The following is a 12,930-nucleotide window of genomic DNA, read 5'->3' on the forward strand; positions in this document are numbered from 1 at the left end:
GGCTGAGGTGAGAGGATTACTTGAGGCTGGGAGGTTGAGGCTGCACTGAGCCAAGATTGCACCATTGCACTCCAGCCTGGGTGAAAGAGTGAGACCCTGTCTCAAAAAAAAAAAAAAAGAAAAGCCTATTTAGGTGTGGTGGCTCACGCCTGTGGTCTCAGCACTTTGGGAGGCTGAGGCAGCAGAACTACTTGAGGCCAAGAGTTTGAGACCAACCTGGGCAATGTAGTGAGATCCAGCCTCTAAAAAAAATTTTTTTTTAATTAGCTGGATGTGGTAGCAAATGCCTGTGATCCCAACAGCTCTGGAGGCTGAGATGGGAGGATTGCTTTGAGCCCAGGAGGTCCAGGCTGCAGTGACCCCTGATTGTGCCACTGCACTCCAGCCTGGGTGATAGAATGAGATCCTGTCTTGAAAAGAAAAGAAAGGAAAAGAAAAGAAAAGGAGGGAGGGGAAGGAAGGGAGGAAAGAAGGAAGAAAGGAATGGAGGGAGGCGGAAAGAGAAAGAAAGAAAAAGAAAAAAAGGAAGAAAGAAAAGAAAGATCTTACAATAAAAAATTGAAAGACCTGTTCCCAGCATTTTGGGAGGCTGAGGTGGGTGGATCACTTGAGGTCAAGTGTTCGAGACCAGCCTGGCCAACAAGGTGAAACCCTATCTCTACTAAAAATACAAAAATTAGCTGGGCGTGGTGGCATGTGCCTGTAATCCCAGCTAGTTGGACAGCTGAGGCAGGAGAATCGCTTGAACCCAGGAGGCAGAGGTTGTGTGAACCAAGATCCTGCCATTGTACTCTAGCCTGGGTGACAGAGTGAAACTCCATTTCAAAAAAAAAATTTTTTTTTTTTTTTAGGGTCGGGCGCGGTGGCTCAAGCCTGTAATCCCAGCACTTTGGGAGGCCGAGGCGGGTGGATCACAAGGTCAAGAGATCGAGACCATCCTGGTAAACATGATGAAACCCCGTCTCTACTAAAAATACAAAAAAGTAGCTGGGCATGGTGGCATATGCCTGTAATCCAAGCTACTCAGGAGGCTGAGACAGGAGAATTGCCTGAACCCAGGAGGCGGAGGTTGCGGTGAGCCGAGATCACGCCATTGCACTCCAGCCTGGGTAACAAGAGCGAAACTCCGTCTCAAAAAAAAAAAAAAAAAAAGATTTTGAAAGAAAATATGGTTATTTGGGGGTAGAGGGGTGTGTGGAGATTGCTTTTCTTCTTTGCATTTTATGTATTTTATTTGCTTTCCTATAATGAGCGTCTACCACTTTTATACAACTAATGAATTGATATCAAAATGAAATACAACTCATCACACAAAATGTTTAAATTTTAAAAATAAGCAACAGTTGTCTTGATAGTTTAACCAGGCATGGTGGCTCACACCTGTAATCCCAGAACTTTGGGAGGCTGAGGCGGGTGGATCACAAAGTCAAGAGATCAAAACCATCCTGGCTAACATGGTGAAACCCTGTCTCTATTAAAAATACAAAAATTAGCTGGGCATGGTGGCATGTACCTGTAGTCCCAGCTACTTGGGAGGAGAATTGCTTGAATCTGGGATGCAAAGGTTGCAACAGTGAGCTGAGATCACACCATTACACTCCAGCCTAGTGACAGAGTGAGACTCTGTCTCAAAAAAAAAAAAAAAAAAAGATGGAAGACAACACAAATACCTGTAAATAGAGAACTGAGTAAGTAAATTATAGTAGTCATACAAACATTCCACCCCTGTTTAAAAATATGTTACAGAAAAGATATTTACAGTAATTTGGTAAGTGAAAAAACAGACCATAAAACAGACAGTAGAGTCTTACCCCAATTTTGAAAAAAAAGGGTATATGTTGCCCACCCATAGAAAAAACTGGAAATATCCATGCCAAAATGTTAGTAGTGGTTTTCTTTGGGAAATGGAATGACAGGTGTTTTTCCTCCCTTCCTTTTGCTTATTTATATGTCGTAAATTGGTTTTATCCAGTAGAACTTTCTGTGATGATGGAAATGTTCTCTATCTGCCTTGTTCAGTATTATCATAGCCACTAACCACATGTAGAGTACTTCAAATATGGCTAGCTGCCTGGGCCCAGTGGCTCATGCCTGAAATCCCAGTACTTTGGGAGGTCCAGATGGGCAGATCACTTGAGCCCAGGGGTTTGAGACCAACCATGGCAACATAGCAGAACCCTGTCTCTACAAAACAAAAATACAAAAATGAGCTGGGTGTGGTGGTGTGTGCCTGTAGTCCCAGCTACTTGGGAGGCTGAGCTGGGAGGATTGCCTGAACCCAGGAGGTCCAGGCTGCAGTAAGCCATGATTGCACCACTGCACTCCAGCCTGAGCAGCAGAGCAAGACCCTGCCTCAAAATAAAATAAATAAATGTGGCTAGTGAGACTGAAAAATGAAATTTTTGTTGTATTTAATTCTAATTAATTTAAACTTAAGCGGCCACATGTAGCTAGAGGCTACTGCATTGGGCAGCATAGTTCTCAAATGTTTACCAAGAACATACATCGTGGCTTTGCAAAGAGGGAAAAAAGCTTTTCCTCCTTTTTTTCCCTTGTGTGTTTATTTGTTCTGCTCTGGCTTCTTGCAGAGCTCATCTGAGATCCCAGGGAGAGGCAGCAAATGCAAGGGCTTTGCAAACTGTAAAGTGCTGTTCTCCGGAGGTGCTGCCGTATACGACTCTTTTTTCCCCTTGCCTGGAACCCTTTTCCTCCTCTCCTCATGGGCTCCCAGCTAACATAGAGCCCTGACCAGAGAAAGCATCTTCGGGTGGTCTCTCAAGGGGGAAGAGGGTGTCCTGGGGTCTGCCCCTGCAGCTAAGGCTCTCTCCTGAAAAGACTTTCCAGGAGGCATTCATTCACTCATGCATTCATTCAACAACCATTACTAGCCCTCCTTCTTCTCATGAGTCCAGTGGAGTGGCTTAAAGTCTAGGCTTTGGGAGGTGAGTGTTAAGTCACAGGGCTGGGACACAAAAGTTCAGCTCAGCCACCCATGGGCATGCCCCTTAATCTTCCTAAACTTCTATTTTTCTCTTCTGTAAAAGCAGGAAAATAGTGATTGTTTTGCCAGTAGGGTCAATCAGGGCTGGGAAAGTGAATTACTGAGGCCTGCAGAGATATTCATGATCAAAGAATATGCTTTCCTGAGAGAATAAGTAGGTAATGACAGCCAACTTCAATGCCCATGTAGATATTATTATTAATAATATTTTATCAGAACACATCAGAGTTTCTTTTTTTTTTTTAAGATGGGGTTTCACCATATTGGTCAGGCTGATCTCGAACTCCTAACCTTAGGTGATCCGCCCACCTCAGCCCCCCAAAGTGCTGGGATTACAGGCGTGAGCCACCGCACCTGGCTCAGAGTTTCTTTTTTTTTCTTTTTTTTTTTTTTTTTTTTTTTTGAGACGGAGTTTCGCTCTTGTTACCCAGGCTGGAGTGCAATGGCACGATCTCGGCTCACTGCAACCTCTGCCTCCTGGGCTCAGGCAATTCTCCTGCCTCAGCCTCCTGAGTAGCTGGGATTACAGGCACGCGCCACCATGCCCAGCTAATTTTTTTTTTTTTTTTTTAGTAGAGACGGGGTTTCACCATATTGACCGGGATGGTCTCGATCTCTTGACCTTGTGATCCACCCGCCTCGGCCTCCCAAAGTGCTGGGATTACAGGCTTGAGCCACCGCGCCTGGCTCAGAGTTTCTTTGAGAGTAGTTAAAATATCAGCCAGGCACGGTGGCTCACGCCTATAATCCCAGCACTTTGGGAGGCTAAGTTGGGTGGATCACCTGAGGTCAGGAATTCAAGGCTAGCCTGGCCAACGTGATAAAACCCCATCTCTACTAATACAAAAAAATTAGCCAGCGTGGTGTCGGATGCCTGTAGTCCCAGCTATTTGGGAGGCTGAGGCAGGAGAATTGCTTGAACCTGGGAGGCAGAGGTTGCAGTGAGCTGAGATCGCTCCATTGCATTCCAGCCTGGGCAACAAATGCGAAACTCCATCTAAAAGAAAGAAAAAAAAGAGTAGTTAAAATATCAAGCTTAAGGAAACCAGGAAAAAGGTATTATCATTCATATGTACAGCATTTGTTGATTCCCAATGAAGTTTCAAGCCAAGGTGGGGTAAGGGAATATAGACCTGGGTCATGGCCTTGCCCTTGGGGACCTGACATGGAAGAAGACACGTCAGGAAATAGCCCCTTTTTATTCATTCATTCCTCTGGCATATGCCAGCCCTCTAGGGACCTAATGAAAGCCATCCACAGCCCCGCTCTCAGGAAACTTTTAAAGGAAGTGGGAAGGCAGATATTCCTCAAATAGCCACTCAAATACATAATTATAAACAGTGATAAGGGTTAAGGAGAGGAAGTACAGAGTGCTATGAAGATATCATGGGGGACCTTGATGTACTGCTGGTGGTGAGAGGGTCAGAGATGGCATCTCTGGAGAGGTCAGCATCTGAAGGAGTTGAATAAGGACTGATAAGGTGGGGAAAGAGGGTCCAGGAGGCAGAAACAGCACGTGTGAAGGCCCTCAGCTGGGAGGGGGCAGGGCACTTGTGAGGCCAGTGTGGCGGGAACCCAGCTGGCAGAAGGGAGGGGTGCATTATGCAGCTGAGGCTCTAGCGGACCATAGTGAGGAGCCAGTGTAGGCTTTATAGGGAAGGACAGCGAGGACAGCTGTCCATTCTGGATGGAACACTGGAGGGGCAGCGTGGACGAGGCATGGGCACGTTGGCAGCCTGTGCCAGGGAGACAGTATGAGGTTGAGAGAAGGGGGAAATTTGAGAGCTGCTTGGGAGGTAAGTGGAGCAAGACTTGGGGTTGGATTGGCCCTGGGAGAGGTGGCAGGAGGGGTCCCAGTGGGTGAGCTCTTTGGCCCAGGAAGGGCTAGCTAAAGCCTGACCTGGGGAAGGCCGCCCAAATGGAGGGGATCTCCCTAGCTTCGTGAAATGGGTTGCAGCACCCCTGGTGGAGAGAAAAGGGAAAGACGTCTATCCCCGGGGAGCAGAAATTCAGCTAGTTGTCAGTGAAATGAAACTAACATTGATTGAGTATGGACCGTGTATCAAGCCCTTTCTAAGTACTTTACCTTCATCATCTCGTATAATCCTCCCAACAACTCTACAAGGTCAGTGTTATTATCACTCTCATTTTACAGTCGAGGAAGCTGAGGCTCAGAGAGGCGCTGCCACTGGGATGTGGACTCCAAGCAGGCTGACCCCATCCTGCCTTTTAATCATGGCATCATACTGCTCTTGTGGTTTGGGATGATTAGAGTCTGAGAGAGTTGGAGAGGGGAAGGAGAGGGTTGAGTCTGAGAGATGGGCTGGGACCAGATCCCGGGGGCTGCTGGTGTCAGACTTGGGGGTATTGACATCATTGCAGATGAGTGGGTAGCACATTCTTAGGGAGAGGTGGGATCACGTGTGCTTTTCTGAGAAGTCACTCTGGGATGGAGCAGAGAGGAAGAAAAAAAAAAAAAACAGAGGAGAGTGAGGCAGGGCGTGGGTGAGTATGAGGCCAGGGGAGCAGAGCTGTGGGAAGGGTGAGCATCAGGCAGATAGTTCCAAGGTAGATCTAACAGGTGACTAGGTGGTGGGAGGTGAGGGGTGAACAATCAAACGTGGGTAAAGAGTCACGTTGGTTTTATTCATTCGCTCAGCAAACTTTTTTTTTTTTTTTTTTTTTTTGAGATAGTCTTGCTCTGTTGCCAAGGCTGGAGAGCAGTGGTGCCATCTCAGCTCGCTGCAACTCTGCCTCCCGGGTTTAAGCGATTTTCCTGCCTCCTCAGCCTCCCAAGTAGCTGGGATTACAGCTGACACCACCACACCCAACTAATTTTTGTAATTTTTAGTAAAGATGAAATTTCACCATGTTGGCCAGTCTGGTCACCAACACCTGACCTCAAGCGATCCGCCTGCCTCAGCTTCCCAAAGTGGTGGGATTACAGATGTGAGCCACGCATGCAGCCCACTCACCAAACCTTTATTGAGCACCTACTATGTACCAGGTCCTGAATAAAGTACTAAGAACACAGAGAAAAAGGATGGGATTGCTGGCCAAGAAGGGACACGGGAAACCTGGGAGAGGAGAAGGGAAGGGCAGACAGTGATGGATCTGGCTGGGGATGTACTGAGTTGGCAGGGCAGGAGGCAGCTAGGGGGCAACAGCCAAGTGGCAGCAGCACATATGGTCTGGGACTCAAGAAGGAGGTAGAATTTGAGATGCATGATTTTGAAAATCAAATCTTGAGCACAACTTGGTAAAGTTACCGAAAATCATTGACTTGTACCCTTAAAGTGAATGAATTGTATGATTTATAAATAATTCCTGGATAAAGTTTTAAAAATACAATTAGAAAAAAAACCAAGAAGTCTCAAAGTTCCTAGGAAATCATGAAGCAAGGAGGGAGAGAACATTCCAGTCAGAGGGTGGAGGGCGCGAGTGAAACCTGGGGACCTGGCTGGGGTGGGCATGGGGTGTGGCTGAAGCCAGAGCCGCTTGGCAGGAATGGATGGAGCTGCAGACTTGCTTCTGAGTGGGTTGTACCAGTCGTGTCACTGAGCACTGGCGCTGCTCTCTGCATCCTGGAGCAGATCAATCCTCCAACAACCCCAGAAGAAGGGATGCCAGACGGGGAAACTGAGGTTCAGAGAGGTTAAGCAGCTTACCAAGTCACATTGTTATTAAGGAGGTATATATATATTTTTTTTTTAGTTGGAGGCTCACTCTGTCGCCCAGGCTGGAGTGCAGTAGTGTGATCTCGGCTCACTGCAACCTCTGTCTCCTAGGTGCCTCAAGTTCCTGAGTAGCTGAGATTACAGGCTCCTGTCCCCACCCCTGGCTAATTTTTGTATTTTTAGTAGAGACGGGTTTCATCACCTGGGCCAGGCTGGTCTCGAACTTCTGACCTTGTGATCCACTCGCCTCGTCCTCCCAAAGTGCTGGGATTACAGGCATGAGCCGCTTAAGGGGGTAGAATCTGATATCCGTCAGCTCCAGAGTTTGGTCTCTTGAGTAACACGGTTTTGCCACGTTTAACAAATATCCTGGGCCTGGCGCAGAGACACTGGCGCTTCTCTGGCGCCATCTGCTGGCCAAATCATACAGTTTGGCCCGCAATGGAAAGGCATCGGTTCCCAGGCTTGACAGGATTCCCTTTTTTCCTCTTCTCAACTCTTGCTTCTCCCGACAGCCCTGAGTGGGCGGTAGGCAGGAATTGTCCAGCCTCATCTTACCAATGAGGAGACCAAGGCTCCGAGAGGAGAGGCAACTTCTCAAAGATGGCCCGGACAAGCAGAGGAGGCCGTGGGATTCCAGCGTCCCTCTGTGAGGTGCTGTCCACCTCCTGCTCTCCTGTGTGGACTTAGATCCCAGAGCATGTGCACCCCTAGAGGGGGCGAGGCCAGTCCCCTCCCCGGCTGGCTTGCAGATGGCGGACAGGTTCAGGTAGTGGCCCGACCTACCTAGCTCTGTCTCTGGGGTGGAGTCTGACCTGACACTGACCTGAGCCTGTGTCAAACCTGGGTGATGGGTTCGGCCAAGGTTCTCAAGGCCGAGCAGAAAGCTCTCACCCAGCCCCTCCACTGGGGACTGCAAGCAGGTGACATTTCTGTTTGGGGAGCTGGCTCTCCCTGCCTCGTTCCCAGCCCTTCAGGAATTCTGGGTCTCAGACTCTGGAAGGAGGGAGAAGAGAAAAAGAGGAGACCCAGGCAGAAGTTGGGGGACAGTAGGCTGGGAGAAGGAGGGGCATGGGGATGGGCCAGAGCAAGGCCACAGCGGATGACAGTGACAGCAACCGCACTAAGCAGACGATGCAAAGGTGCTTTAGAGGAATTATGAGCCCTAACCACCTCTGTGGCCCTGAGAGGCAGGGAGGATCGTGACCCTCATTGGCAGTGGAGGCACAGTGTTTGGGAGCTTAAGTAACGTGCCCAGGGTCACATGGCCGGTGAATATGAAGCCAGAGTCATAACCCAGTGACTCTGATGAGAAGCAGAGAGAAGGAGCAAAGGACTGACTACTGGGGTGGATATCAGGCTGGGAGTGGGGAACAAAGGGGTCTAGCTGCCGGGCTGTCTCATGGCTGTCATCGTGGGTACGAGTGTGTATGTGTGCCAGGGAAGGACAGTGTCTGAGAGTCTTGGCTGTCGAATCTTGGTGACAGCCTGGTGGCGTGGGTTGTCTGACTGTAGCTGAGCAATCTGGGTTGTTGAGGGGCCAGGAAGGCTTATTCTCTCCCCCAAGAAGTCTGGGTCAACTTTGAGTCATCCTTCACAGCACAGCTTAAAAGTCACCTTGTCTGGGAAGCCCTCCTGGATCGCTAAAATGGGGTTGAATTCCCATGTAACACACTTGCCATGCCTTTCCTGCCAAGTACTGGTCATAGGTGTAAGTGGTTAAATATTTGTATTTACTCGGTAGAAGCCCTGTGTTCTGATTCATTTGGAGCTGGTAGTGGGCAGGTACCAGGACTTTAGATAAAACCGGATATGCAGGGCCAGGTTGCAGAGGGAAACCCTGGCCTTGAACATTCATGGTCTCCTGAGCGCCATGCTCTGGATTTTATTGAGAGAACCTAAACTACTGGTGAATCCCCAGAGGGGTTCATTGGAGTTGTATCAAGCCAGCTTTCATTATGTCTCTTAATGTCCACTTGTCCAAGCTTCCTACCAGACTGCAAAGGCCCAGGTGACTGCCTTGGCCCTGCGATGTTCCTAGAACTTCAAAGCCCCATGAGTCGTTCTGGCACTTAACAAACACATATTAAAGGAAAGAATGAATCAAGGAAGCATGGGTTTGGGTACTGGGCTAGGAAAGCCAGGTTTGTGAGTGAGGAGATGAGGGGACGGGACCCAAGCAGGGCTGGCGTGGGTAGCAGCGGAGACCCACAAGGCTACGAGTGGTCACCTATGTGATGGCGCCTCCTGGAATTGTTGAGAGCAGTGCACAGCCCGTGGTAGTGGCTGGCTTCCCTTAAACACTGTTTAGGGAAGTAGAGCCTGACAGTAAGATTTTCAGAAACTGGGGCACCAGGAGGTGCCCTAAGATTCCCTTCCTCCTGGTCTCCCCGGCACCAGCTCCTTGCTCAGCCTCCTCGCTTCTCCGGTTTCTTGCAGCTGCGGTGTTCTGAACAGCAGTCCAGCTGTGAGGGGAGGTGTCCGTGGCAGGCCTCAGCTGACCCTGGAGAGGCTGTTAAGACCTGGCTGTCGCCTCCATAGCTGCTCAGAGGCAGGTGAGTCTGGTTCTCTGATTCTCCCGCCTGGAGGTGGGCACTGAAGTCAGGCCCAGGGGATGGGAAGGAAGGAGGCCAGGGCTGAAGAAGGCAGCCAGCATGTCCCACTTCCTCCCCAACTGCCACTCCAGGTGGTGACCCAGGTGACTGGGTCTCTCTTTTTCCACCCTCCCAGATACCCCCTTACCCTGGGTTCTCAGGAAAGCGGGGAGGCTAAGCAGCTCATCCCAGGCAGTTGGGCAAACCAACGCACCAGGTGCCTGGCCAGGTGCTGCCCTAGATACCTCCCTCCAGGCTGTCATCCTCTATATCACTGGGACAGTAGTAAGGGAAATAGAAAGCTCCCCAACGTCCCCCACCTCCACCCCACGCCCAATCATGAGACATGGCTGGCTCAGAGACAGTGACAGTGGGGTCAGAGGGTATGAGACAGATTCACCATCTACCAGGAACAGGCAAGTGAGCACCACCCTCCTCATCGGGAATGAGGGACAACAATAGTACCTACTTCATAGTAAAATGTCTCAGGTGTTCAATAAGTGATAGATGCTACCATCATTGATTACAAAACTGTAAATGGAGAAGGGTGGCTTTATAAGAAGAAGAAAAGAGATCACTTTCTTTCCACCATGTGAGGACCCAGCAAGAAGGTGGCTGTCTGCAAGCCAGGAAGAGAGCCATCACCAGGAATCTGCTGGCACCTTAATCTTGGACTTCCCAGCCTCCACAACTGTGAGAAATAAAGGTATGTCGCTTAAGCCACCCAGTTTGTGGTATTTTGTTATGGCAGTCCTAGCTGACTAAAAAATACTGTCTCCTAGAACCTATGAGTTTTGTTTCAAAGCCACAATCTATAGTTATTCATCTACCTGTGCAATTTAAAATTTTTTTTTTTTTTTGAGATGGAGTTTCACTCTTGTTACCCAGGCTGGAGTGCAATGGCGCAATCTCGGCTCACCGCAACCTCCGCCTCCTGGGTTCAGGCAATTCTCCTGCCTCAGCCTCCAGAGTAGCTGGGATTACAGGCACGCGCCACCATGCCCGGCTAATTTTTTGTATTTTTAGTAGAGACAGGGTTTCACCATGTTGACCAGGATGGTCTCGATCTCTTGACCTCGTGATCCACCCGCCTTGGCCTCCCGAAGTGCTGGGATTACAGGCTTGAGCCACCGTGCCCGGCTAAAAATTTTTTTTAATTAAATTTAATTTTTTATTATATTTTTGAGATGGAGTCTCACTCAGTTGCCCAGGCTGGAGTGCAGTGGCGTGATCTTGGCTCACTGTAACCTTCGCCTCCCGGGTTCAAGCAGTTCTCCTGCAGCCTCCAAGTAGTTTAGGTAGGGAGCTAGTTATGTTCACTTCTTGACCTAGGGGCAGGTTATACAGATGGGTTCATTTTATGAAGGTGTATTGAGCTGTACACAGGATTTGTGTATTTTTATGTATGTTATACTTCAGGAAAAACTTAAAAAGATACATTGCACAGGCCGGGCACAGTGGCTTATGCTTGTAATCCCAGCACTTTGGGAGGCCAAGGCAGGCGGACACTTAAGGTTAGGAGCTTGAGAGCAACTGGCCAACATGGTGAAACACCATCTCTACTAAAAATACAAAAATTAGCCGGGCATGGTGGTGCATACCTATAATCCCGGCACTTTGAGAGGCTGAGGCCAGAGGATTGCTTGAGCCCAGGAGTTTGAGAACAGCCTGGGGAACATGGTGAAACACCATCTCTACACAAAAAAAAATACAAAAAATAGCCAGCCTGTAGTCCCAGCTACTTGGGGGATTGCGGCAGGAAGATCCCTTGAGTGTGGGAGGTGGAGGTTGTAATTCACTGAGATCATGCCACTGCACTCCAGCCTGGGTGATGGAGGATCTAATCCAGGCATCCCCAAACTTTTTACACAGGGGCCAGTTCACTGTCCCTCAGACTGTTGGAGGGCCGCCACATACTGTGCTCCTCTCACTGACCACCAATGAAAGAGGTGCCCCTTCCTGATGTGTGGCAGGGGGCCGGATAAATGGCCTCAGGGGGCCGCATGCGGCCCGCGGACCGTAGTTTGGGGATGCCTGATCTATTCCATGCCTTTCTCCTAACTTTTGGTGGCTGCTGCCAAAATCCTTGGCATTGTGTGGAGTACCCCTGCCCTCCAATCTCTGCTTCTGTCTTCACAAGACCTTTTCCTGTGTGTCTCTATGCACTCTTCTGTCTCTTATAAAGACACTCTCGTTGGATCTCAGGCCCACCCTAATCCAGCACATTCTTATCTTGATCCTTACCTTAATTACATCGGCAAAGACCCTGTTTTCAAGTAAGATCATATTCTGAAGTTCTACGTGGACATGCATTTTTGGGAGTTACTCTTCCACCCGTGATACCCTACAAGATTGCCAGCCCCAGGAGGACAAGTGGTGTCACTCACCTTTGGATCCCCAGAATGAGCCTAGCCTCAGAACCTAGCCTGGCATATATGAGCTGCTCACAAAATGTTGGCTGCATAGATGAATTATCAGTACATCTTCACATCAGGAGCACCAATGCTGTGTGCCTGACGCGTGATAGGTAATGAGTAGTTGATTGACAACTGAATGACATTTGGACACCAATTGAGAGTGACTGCAGAGTGTAGAAACAGTGATAGGATGGCCAGGTGCAGTGGCTCATGCCTATAATCCTAGCACTTTTGGGGGCCAAGGCAGGTAGATCACTTGAGGTCAGGAGTTCAAGACCAGCCTGGCCAACATGGTAAAACCCCATGTCTACTAAAAATATAAAAATTAGCTGGGCATAGTGGTCCATGCTTGTAATCCCAGCTACTCGGGAGGCTGAGGCAGGTGAATCTCTTGAACCCAGGAGACAGGTTGCAGTGAGCTGAGATCACGCCATTGCACTCCAGCCTGGGCAACAAGAGCAAAACTCTAAATAAATAAATAAATAAATAATTATAAGATGGCCAGGCGTGGTGGTTCATGCCTGTAATCCCAGCACTTTGGGAGGCTGAGGCAGGAGTTCAAGACCAGCCTGGCCAACATGGTGAAACTCCATCTCTATTAAAAACACAAAAATTGGCCGGGCGCGGTGGCTCAAGCCTGTAATCCCAGCACTTTGGGAGGCCGAGGCGGGTGGATCACGAGGTCAAGAGATCGAGACCATCCTGGTCAACATGGTGAAACCCCGTCTCTACCAAAAATACAAAAAATTAGCTGGGCATGGTGGCGTGTGCCTGTAATCCCAGCTACTCAGGAGGCTGAGGCAGGAGAATTGCCTGAACCCAGGAGGCGGAGGTTGCGGTGAGCCGAGATCGCGCCATTGCACTCCAGCCTGGGTAACAAGAGCGAAACTCCGTCTCATTTAAAAAAAAAAAAAAAAAAAAAAAAAAACACACAAAAATTAGCCCAGTGTGGTGCTTGTTCCCAGCTACTCAGGAGGCTGAGGCAAGAGAATCCCTTGAACCTGGGAGGTTGAGGTTGCAGTGAGCCAAGATTGCACCACTGTACTCTAGCCTGGGTGACAGAGTGAGACTCTGTGTGAAAAAAAATAAAAAGAAGGCTGGGTGCAGTGACTCATGCCTGTAATTTCAGCACTTTGGGAGGCTGAAACAGATGGATCACCTGAGGTCAGGCATTCGAGATCAGCCTGGGCAAGATGATGAAACCCTGTTTCTACTAAAAGTACAAAAAATTAGCAGGCATG

General features: G+C 49.0%; 1 protein-coding gene across 3 annotated transcripts in view; it reads left to right on the top strand.

The window, feature by feature from the left end:
- LOC101041255 (U2 small nuclear ribonucleoprotein auxiliary factor 35 kDa subunit-related protein 2) overlaps nucleotides 1–12,930 on the top strand; it is a 71,655-nt gene that overhangs the window by 38,178 nt on the left and 20,547 nt on the right. The window contains exons 1-3 of one of the 3 annotated variants that reach the window (XR_012512339.1): nucleotides 4,989–5,126; nucleotides 9,118–9,233; nucleotides 9,870–9,978. The gene's annotated coding sequence lies outside the window, so the exon portion shown is untranslated. Of the gene's footprint in view, nucleotides 1–851; nucleotides 936–4,988; nucleotides 5,127–9,117; nucleotides 9,234–9,869; nucleotides 9,979–12,930 lie in introns of those variants that run through there. The other 2 variants (XR_012512338.1, XR_012512341.1) reach the window with 2 other exon arrangements.

Source organism: Saimiri boliviensis, chromosome 11 (genome assembly GCF_048565385.1).
Source record: "Saimiri boliviensis isolate mSaiBol1 chromosome 11, mSaiBol1.pri, whole genome shotgun sequence".
Lineage (NCBI taxonomy): Eukaryota > Metazoa > Chordata > Mammalia > Primates > Cebidae > Saimiri > Saimiri boliviensis.